This window comes from Tupaia chinensis, unplaced genomic scaffold, assembly GCF_000334495.1.
Source record: "Tupaia chinensis unplaced genomic scaffold, TupChi_1.0 Scaffold148441_1, whole genome shotgun sequence".
NCBI classification, from domain to species: Eukaryota; Metazoa; Chordata; class Mammalia; order Scandentia; family Tupaiidae; genus Tupaia; species Tupaia belangeri.
In genome coordinates, this window is record NW_006208290.1 from 406,901 (window position 1) to 416,879 (window position 9,979).

Consider the following 9,979-nt stretch of genomic DNA (forward strand, 5'->3'; position numbering starts at 1 on the left):
ACCTTTGTTCATGAAGGTGGGAGCCTCTTGGTAGCCATGACCTTAAATTTTAGCTTTCCTACCGTACTAGGCTTTTATGCCACAAGCTTTGTGACTTCATCAGTTCTTTGAGGGAAAAAGCAGTAACAAACGCGAGATTCATCTCAATGTTTGTTCCTTCACTGTAATTTGTCTTATCATACATATCCTAGCTATCTTGGTTAGTCTCTAATGTCTTCAAACATCTTTATAAATTATTTGTTAAGCATTTATAGCTATTGTCAACAGTGGAGTTAGCTTGATACCAGCTACTCCATCATAGTTGAAAGTAAAAGCCTGATGCATAATTTTCAAATTATAATTATTATATTTAAAAATAAATCTTTGTCTTAAATGTACCCTCTAGTATTACATAGAAGAAAATAGGTGTCCTCTGGCATTAACATGTTGTTAATTGTTTGGATCAGAGTCGTAATATAGGAGGGAAAGAACATAAAAGTTATAAAGAAACTTTACTTAGAGAGAGGAGACAATCCTCAGAGGACTGATAACCAGAGTTTATAGGAAACTGGAGCAGCTTACCTGCAAAAAAAAAAAAAAAATCCAGTTAAAAGATGGGCAAATGAGCTGAACCGTCAACTTTGCAAAGAAATCACAGGAATGGCCAAAAAGCACATGAAAACATGCTCAGCATCTCTTATCATAAGGGAAATCCAAATCAAAACTACAATGAGATACCACTTGACTGCAGTCAGAATGGCTAATATCAATAAAATACTGATAAGTGCTGGCAAGGCTGTGATGAAAAGGAATTCTCCTATGATGATGGGAATGTAAATTAGCACTACCTGCTAGCCTCACATTTACTTGTTCTTCTAACAAATATTTGAGTATCTGTTATTCGCCAAGAGTTAGTTGAAGCACTGAAGATAAAACAATGGACAAAACTCTTTGCCCTCACGGTGCTTATATTGTAAGGGGGAAAGATGGGCAATGAACACATATGAAAATATATAATATTGCAAGTGAAGGTAAGTGTAAAGAGAAAAACCAGTTTGAGAGAGGTAGCAGTATAGAGGGGCAAGGATGCCATTCTATTGGGTCATCAGAGAAGTTATGATGCATTTTTGCACAGAAAATTATGTCATGACTCTCTGACACCCCAATATATAGGGTGATCCAGGTAGAACTTTCTGACTTTTGAGCAAAGAGCTTAAGAGTATGCAGTAAGCCATGAACATATCTGAGGGAACATAACATCTAGTTGCAGAAATCATTTTATGATTCAGTGTTTGTGCTCTGTTGAGATGTTGTATGTCACATATAACTCACATGTATGTGCTGGAACTGACACTTGACAAGGGAGTGTTCCAACCCTTCCTCCTCTTGGTAATTTAACCTCTTAAGAAGTCACTTGATCTGCTCCCTGCCTAGCTCTTCTCTTCCTATCTGAGGTGGTGGCCTACTTCACTTCCTTGTCAACGCCATTTTACCTTTCTGTTTTCCCTCTTCCCTGAGGCCAAGCATGGCCTAGAGGAGTACAACGTGATTGTGCTGAGAACTGACCCGACAGAATGTATCCTGTCAAGTATAATGTCAGTGAATGGAAAGAAAGTTCTTCACATAGATTGAAACCCATATTACAGAGGAAAAAGCACATCTAGAACACCACTGGAAGATTTGTACAAAAGATTTAAAATACCAGGATCACTACCAGCATCAATGGGGAGAGGAAGAGACTAGAACGTTGACTTAATTCCCAAGTTCTTTAAGGCTAATCATCAGTTGGTTAAGATGCTACTTTGTACAGAGATTACTTGTTACCTGGACCTCAAAATGACTGAAGGGAGTTTTGTCTATAAGGGAGGAAAAATCAGTAAGATTCCTTCCACCAGAGCAGAAGCCCTAGCATCTAGCTTAATGGGACTATTTGAAAAATATCGCTTCAGGAAATTCCTAATGTATGTTTACAACTTTGATGAAAAAGACTCTAGAACTTTTGAGGGCATTGATCCTAAGAAGACTTCAATGTGAGATGTGTACAAGAAATTTGACTTGGGCCAAGATGTGATAGGTTTTACTGGTCATGCTCTTGCACTTTACTGAACTGATGACTACTTAGATCAACCATGTTGTGAAACCGTTAATAGGATTAAACTTTACAGTGAGTCTTTGGCAAGATCATGGTAAAAGCCCATACTTTTATCCACTCTATGGCCTTGGAGAACTGCCACAAGGATTTGCAAAGCTAAGTGCTATTTATGGAGGTACCTACATGCTCAGTAAACCAATTGAAGAAATCATTGTGCAGAATAGAAAAGTTATTGATGTAAAATCTGGAGAGATTGCTCGCTATAAGCAGCTCATCTGTAACCCTAGCTATGTCAAGGATATGGTAGAAAAAGTGGGCCAGGTAATCTGTGTTATGTGCATCCTCAACCACCACAAGAATAACAATGATGCCAACTCCTGCCAGATTATCATTCCACAGAACCAAGTCAGTCAAAAATCAGATATCTACATTTGCATGACCTCCTTTGCACACAATGTGGTGGCACAAGGGAAGTACATTGCCATAGTCAGTACTGTGGAAATCAAGGAAACTGAGAAGGAAATTAGACCAGCTTTGGAGCTCTTGGAACCAATTGAAAATAAATTTCTTAGCATCAGTGACCTCCTTGTACCCAAAGATTTGGGGACAGAAAGCCAAATCTTTATTTCTTGCACATATGTTGCTACAACTCATTTTGAGACAACCTGTGATCATATTAAAGACATCTGTAAGAGGATGACAGGATCAGAGTTTGACTTTGAAGAAATGAAGAGCAAGAAAAATGACATGTATGGGGAAGACTAACAGCAATTGTTATTATGTAACTACGACAAATTTAAAAATTGGCAAATAATGCATACTGCATGAAATCAACATTCTATGGCCTACTTTTATAATCAAAATGGAGATTGAAGAGCGCTTTACCAGTAAATAGTCCTCACCTTCATCTTTTTAATATTATATATTAACTTTTCATGGAGTGGCTACTCAGAATTGGTAGGTTACCACATTCTGTTCAATTTACCCAAACTGGCTTTTTTTCCTAGTGAATGATCCATTTTAAACAGAACATTCTGATACTGATGAAGAGAAATTGATATGGTATTTGTATCACTTAATCATTGTAGCTTTTGCAATTATTTGCTTCTGCTGCTCAAGAAATGGGTCTCTAGGAATTGTGTGCCATTTGGATAGAGACTAGATTGAATTTAATCTGAGACAGCATCCCTAAATTTTCCCTGTAACTTCATATTTTTTGTTATGTGAAGTATTATGGCAGGGTCTAAATAACATAGCCACAAATTTGGTTTATGTGGGCATACAATTCTCACCAAGTGCCAGACTTAGGGATTCATTTGGAGGAGCCAGTAGTGTTTTAAACTAATAAAACTGATGAGACACAGGGGAAAGGAACCAATGTCAGAAAGCAGGTAAAATGGGGACCATCAGATGGCATAATGGCTATGTTACTGGACTCCCATGTAGTCGACCATGGTTTGAGTCCTGGACCTGGTGGCTTAAACTCACAGTGGGCACATGTACGTTTGGTGCCCAAGATCATGAGAGAAGAATAGAGAAGGGATTGCGGGATGGCAATTTCCTGCTTTCTGCTCTCTGTCTCTCTCTGTCTTTCTGGCGAGTGCACATGCCCTATAGCAAAAACCTCTCCAAAAAGAAAAAAAAAATGTACAAGCATCTGTTACATCCCAGGCATAGTTTCTTCAATGGACCAAGCTGTAATGCAGTTTTGATTTGATTTGGCAGAGCTTCTCCTCAATGATGTCAGTCTCAGAATGGCCCCAATTGATTTCTATACTGCAAAATAAAGCCAAACTCTGAAAACAAACAAAAAAAGTCACTTGATCTAAGATACTTTCAAACTCAGTTGTATTGTCTACAAAAAATACATCTCCAGATACTCAATGTCACCATTGTCTAGAATCAGATTCCCTACAAGGAGACTCAGGTATTCTTGGACAAGGAAGGAAGTAAATAAAACAGAATACAACTCGGGGGACAGCCAAGCAAAAAAATGAGATTTCTGCCTAAATTCAATTTTAGTCTAATCACAAGGGAAACTTTCAGACATAAAAGGTACTATGGAATTTTCTCATACTAAGTCAAACATCAGCAATTGTGCTTTTCTTGGATCAACTAGCTTTGGGCTGTGGGAGGAAGAGGGGCAGAGCAAGGTGTAACCTTTCTAATATTCCTGAGCAAAGCCTAGTAAAGGAGTCTGTGGGAGGCATAAATACTATCTACTATCCCTAACAATACTTTCCAGTCACTAGAAGAATGGCCAGAGCCAGATATCCTAAGGCATCTCTATGGATTGCATGAGTTACTGATACTATCATAATAACCTTCTTTAAGTCAAACACTGGAAATCACTAATTTCATGCTAAATGCTGGGTCATCAGAAAGTCATGATGCATTTTTCTATGTTTTTCTTGGCAAAAATGCATCACGACTTTCCTGACAACCCAATAGTTTAGGACCTCATGAACTTGGGACGCATTCAAGATAGAGTGCATGTACACATAATCGCAAAGGAGAGAAGCACCCTCCCCAGAGCTTGGTCACCATGATCCCCTTCCTTCAGTCTTCCAGCCTGCCAGGATCCTGGGCATGCACACACATACCTGGTATATCTTCAGACAATCAAGGCTGGGGATTTGAAACACTGTTAGTGTGTGGCTTTCAATTTTACAGCCCAGTATACAATGGATGGCACCTCAGAGGCTAGGTCATAATTAATTTAAGTAAATACATTTGGTCAATATATAATCCATAATTATTTGATTATTATAATCCTTATTTATTCTATATATAGTCCACATAGTTCCTAAGTTTTCTGGATTTTATTCATAAACTATGACACATAGAGACTCTGACATTCAGCTATAATATTATTCTTTTATTAAAATGCCAACAGCCTAGGACAAAGTCAAGCATATGCATGCGTGCCTGCGCACCTGTGCGCGTGCACACACACACACACACAGTGCAACCAATTGTCTCTGGACCCTTAGAGAAATATGTTGGGCAGGGGATTGGGTGGGAGGATGGGTGTTTTGTCTGTGATCAAACATTCAAAACACTACTGAATTGGCCAGTTAAAGTTCCTGTGTTAACATTTGCTGACCCAACAAGCCTTTTATACTACACAGAGCTTGAATGGTTTGGTAACACTATTATCTCCAGGGAGAAAAATCCTATGACATTTGCTGTAGAAACTTTATCTTAAAGTGAAGCCTCATAGCCAATTCAGAAAATACATTTTCAAGGCTGAAATTGTCTATCACAGATAACTTTAAGAAAAATATCTTCCGGGACCAGCAGTTAATGTAATGGCTATGTCGCTGGACTCCCATGCAGTCTACCATGGTTCGAGTCCCGGACCCAGTGGCTTAAACTCACGCTAGACACATGTGCATGTGTGCCCAAGATCCTGAGAGAAGAATGGAGGAGAAGGGACTGTGGCATGGCTATACCCCCTGGGGGGTAATTTTTTGCTTTCTATCTCTCTCTCTCTCTGTCTTTCTGGCGAGCACACAAGCCCTATAGCAAACAAACAGAAAAAAATATCTTGCAATCACACATATATCTGTTTGACAATGATTTGTTTTTACATAAGAACAGTTTTATTTCAATTGTGTTTTTTACATAAGAACTGTTTTATTTCAATTGTGTAACAGTTGTGAAGTATTCGCTTTCCAGAGATTTTAAAATGCTTTACAATGAAAACTACTTCCCTTTAAACAGATTAGGAAACAAAATCTGAGTTGGTAGAAGCTAATTCTCACATGACTCAACTAATGGGAGGTAGAATCTGAAAATCTGATTCCAACTTCCACTTGTACCTGACAGTGCAGGGCAATGCATTTATTCACCCTAGTGCTACCAGTGTCAAAAACGTGTAGTCTGGCGGGACCAGGACTTAGCGTAATGGCTATGTCGCTGGATTCCCACATAGTCTACCGCGGTTTGCGTCCCGGACCCGGCGGCTTAAAACTCATGCCTGGTGCATGTGCGTGCGTGCCCAAGATCCCGAGAGGAGAATGGAGGAGAAGGGATTGTGGCGTGGCCATGCCCCCTGGGGGGTGATTTCTCGCTTTCTGTCTCTCTGTCTCTGTCTGTTTGGTGAGCGCACGTGCCCTATAGTGAAAATCTCTCAAAAACAAAAACAAAAACGTGTAGTCTGTATTTATTAGCTGTAGGTTACTATAATTTAAAAGATAACAAATGGTTCTAAATTACAGGAATTTAAAAATTGTCTATTTACACAAAAAATGAAGTAAACTGACAGCACAACAGGTCAATGATCAAACAAGTTAATATATAATACAAATGGGGTCAAAGGTTCGATGTAAATCATGTCTTGAATGTATCGTCCCAACCTTTTCCCCCAAAAATAAAGGTAGATTAAATCAAACTAATTCTTATTAAGTCTGTTAGTATATACTCCCTTCTAAAAATATTTGAATGGAACATGTATGACTAGCTCATGTATTACTGGTTTTCTATTAGTTTAAGAATCTACCATTTGTCTCTTGAACTTAGCTAAATATAAGAATTACATTGAACAATGTCTAGTCAATTACGAACCTCGAGATAATGCTGGGTTATTATTCAAAGAGCGAACTACAGGTAAAGTCAAAAGAGACACACATGGTAAAAAATAATTTCTAGTTTAAAAGACAAATGTTAAATATAAATGCAGTAAGTCTTCACATACCTACTTCTCACACACAAATTAAACAAAATCAGAATAGAGACACAATTTTTACAAGAACCAATAATAAGTTCTGGTTTTACCACTTAACAGGAGTAAGATCTTAAGACAGCCACCTCATTCAGGACAATGCGAAAATTAATGCTATTTAAGAGCCCTCCTAAGAAGACTCTTCACAGATCTTTTTACATCAGCTAGAAGCTGGGGAAACATAGTTTAAGAAATGAAATGATACTGCTCTACACACAAATGAAGACCCAGGTCCCTGGCAGCCAGGCCTGATCAAGCCTCAATTCTGAATGACTTAAGTTAGAAGCTCCTTGCCCTGAAAGATTCCTCTTCATCTCTTATTCCACACTATTCAACCTCAGCAGCAGCACAGATCCCATGATTAGCCACCCAGATTACAAGATTAAAAACACAATCTATCTCCTATGTGGCACCAACAGACTAATATCAAGGTATGCACAAGACTGACTTCAAAGTGATTACAGAGTACTTCAATTCATTAAAGAAAATAAAGCTTGGAAATTACATGCTTTGTCTACCAAAGTCTAAATTGTCACTTAAATTTTAAATTGGCTCCCATCAGTGGTAAACAGAATACTTTGTATTTTGTGCAGAAAAAAAATCAGTATAATGGTTATTTGTGTGGTAAGCACCAGTTTAACTAGTTAAGTAAACTAATATCTGCTGTGAGGCAGTGAGGCATCTTTCAACTACTTGTGATAGTTAACCGAATGTTTGATCCTGCAGGGTCCAGCTCACTGAAGGGTTATCCCTCTTTAAAGCCAAGATTGCCATTGTCACTGGTATTATGAAATCACAGTTAGCCTGCCTGCAAAAAACAAATGTGGACAAGGTCTTTCGTAAAATTCTGAGTTACTCTTGTCTTAAATATCCTTCTTCCTAGGGGATACCACTAGTATAACTAACAGAATTGATTCTGAGGTAGCTGCACAGCTTAAAGGATGCCTTAGTGAACCTTATGGGCAATTATAGTGTAGCTGGTTGATATACATTTGCTGATTTTTGTTTGTTTTGATGAGAAAGAAAAAAAATTAGCAAAATAAGAGCACTTCCATTTCCCTCAAAAGTCAGCATCTAAGGTAAAAGAATTCTCGGTTGGACTTGACATAACTCCCATCCTCTGATACTCACCTACTCTCTTCTCAAAGAAGTTAGTCTTTCCTTCCAGTAAAATATTCTCCATAAAGTCAAATGGATTTCCTACTCTGAAAACCTCGCTAAATCCCAGTTCCAGCATAAGTCTATTGGCAACAAACTCAATGTACTGCTTCATCAAGCGCAGTTCATCTCAATGAGCTTCACAGGCAAAGCCTCTGTGAGGAACTCCTGTTCCACTCTTGACAGCATTGATAATGATTTCTTTCACTCTCTGCTCTAACGGATAGTGTAGCAGGCGTTTGAACATCAGGTAGGCAACATTACAGTGTAAACTCTCATCTCTGCTAATCAGTTCATTGGAAAATGTGAGACCAGGCATCAGTCTTCGTTCCTTGAGCCAGAATATCTATGCAAACGAGACAGTAAAGAAGATTCCTTCTACTGCTGCAAAAGCTACACAACGTTCTCCATAGGTAGCCTCCTTTGTCCCCAATCCAACGCAAGGCCCAATCTGCCTCCTTCTTGACACAAGGCATGGTTTCAATGGCACTGAAGAGAAATTCCCTTTCTTTGGAATCTTTAATGTAAGTGTCAATAAGGAAACTATACATTTCAGAAGGTATGTTTTCCATGGCAATTTGGAAGCCATACAAACAGCGGGCTTCTGTAATGTCAACTTCTTGGCTAAATCGCTCCACCAGGTTTTCATTTACGATGCCATCACATGCTACAAAGAAAGCCAGAACATGGGATATGAAATATCCCTCCTTAGGCTTCAGGGCTTCCCAGTGCTGGTTGTCCTCGGAAAGATCCGCCTCCTCCGCCTCAGGGCAAGCCACACCCACCAACAACATAGTGGCAAGGAGTCGGCCCAGAGCAGCTGATGAAGAACTGTGAGCAGGGGTCTGGGAGCGGGCTATTTATTTATTTTGAGAGATTTTTACTATAGGAAATGTGTGCTCGCTGAAGAGACTGACAGAAAGAGAGAAAGAAATCACCCCCAGGGGGGATGGCTATGTCACAGTCCCTTCTTTTCCATTCTCCTCTTGGGATTTTGGGCACACATGCACACATGCCCAGCTTGAGTTTCAAGCCACCAGGTCCAGGATTCGAACCGCAGTCACCCATGGGGGAGTCCAGTGCCTTAACTACTATGCCACCTGCTGACCCTGACAATGATTTACTAATGGTTCACCATGTGCTGTACATGAGGCAGCTGCTTGAGTTTTAAACATACTGTGATAAATAAAACACATTTCATCCTATCAATTTTCAAAAGACTGAGAAGGGTCACTAATAATAATAATTATCTTTAAATATCATTTTTCACCTCAGTGTTATTTTTCAGTTAATACTACTACAATTTATTTGTAAACAGATTTCACAATGATATTTTTTCTTCTTTAAAATTTGAAACAGGAGGGGAATCAGTGGGTAGCATAGTGGATAAGGTGCTGGACTCCCACATGGTCAACTGTGGTTCAAATCCTGGACCTAACAACTTGAAAATCATGCCTAGCACATGTACATACATGCCCAAAATCCAGAGAGAAGAAGGGATTGCAGCACGGTAATCCCTCCTGGAAGAGGAGGTGATTTCTTACCTTCCCTCTCTATATATTTCTCTCTCCTCTCTGGTGAGCATACATTTCCTGGGTGATACAGTAAGGGCCTCCCCAAATCCTCTCTACAAAAGCAAAAAAGGGTAATTTCAGTAAGAACAGTGACATATGTGATGTCTTAACTTGCCTTAAACCCAGGCCTCTCTATATATAGATCTACAGTAGCCTAAATACCAACATTCTCGGGGCCAGCAGGTGACATAGTGATTATGATGCTGGACTCCCATGTGGCCAACTATAGTTTGAGTCCTGGACTTGGCAGCTTGAAAATCATGCCAGGTGCATATGCATGTATGCCTAAAATCCCAGGAGATAAGGGACTGTGATGTGACCTTCCCTTCTGGGTAGGTGGTGGTTCTCATTTTTCTTCTGTCTCTACAGCTAGTGTACCTGCCTTCTGGCAAAAAAAAAAAAAAAAAAAAAAAAAAAAAAAAAAAAAAACCACACAAACCACAGGGGAGG

General features: G+C 39.2%; 2 pseudogenes; one reads left to right on the top strand and one right to left on the bottom strand.

Annotated features, from left to right (window-relative positions):
- The window catches only part of LOC102485488 (rab GDP dissociation inhibitor beta pseudogene), a 12,538-nt pseudogene extending 9,702 nt beyond the window's left edge, over positions 1 to 2,836 (top strand).
- Positions 2,837 to 7,857: 5,021 nt separating this feature from the next.
- LOC102485920 (ribonucleoside-diphosphate reductase subunit M2 pseudogene) lies at positions 7,858 to 8,749 on the bottom strand (annotated as a pseudogene).
- Positions 8,750 to 9,979: the final 1,230 nt, after the last annotated feature.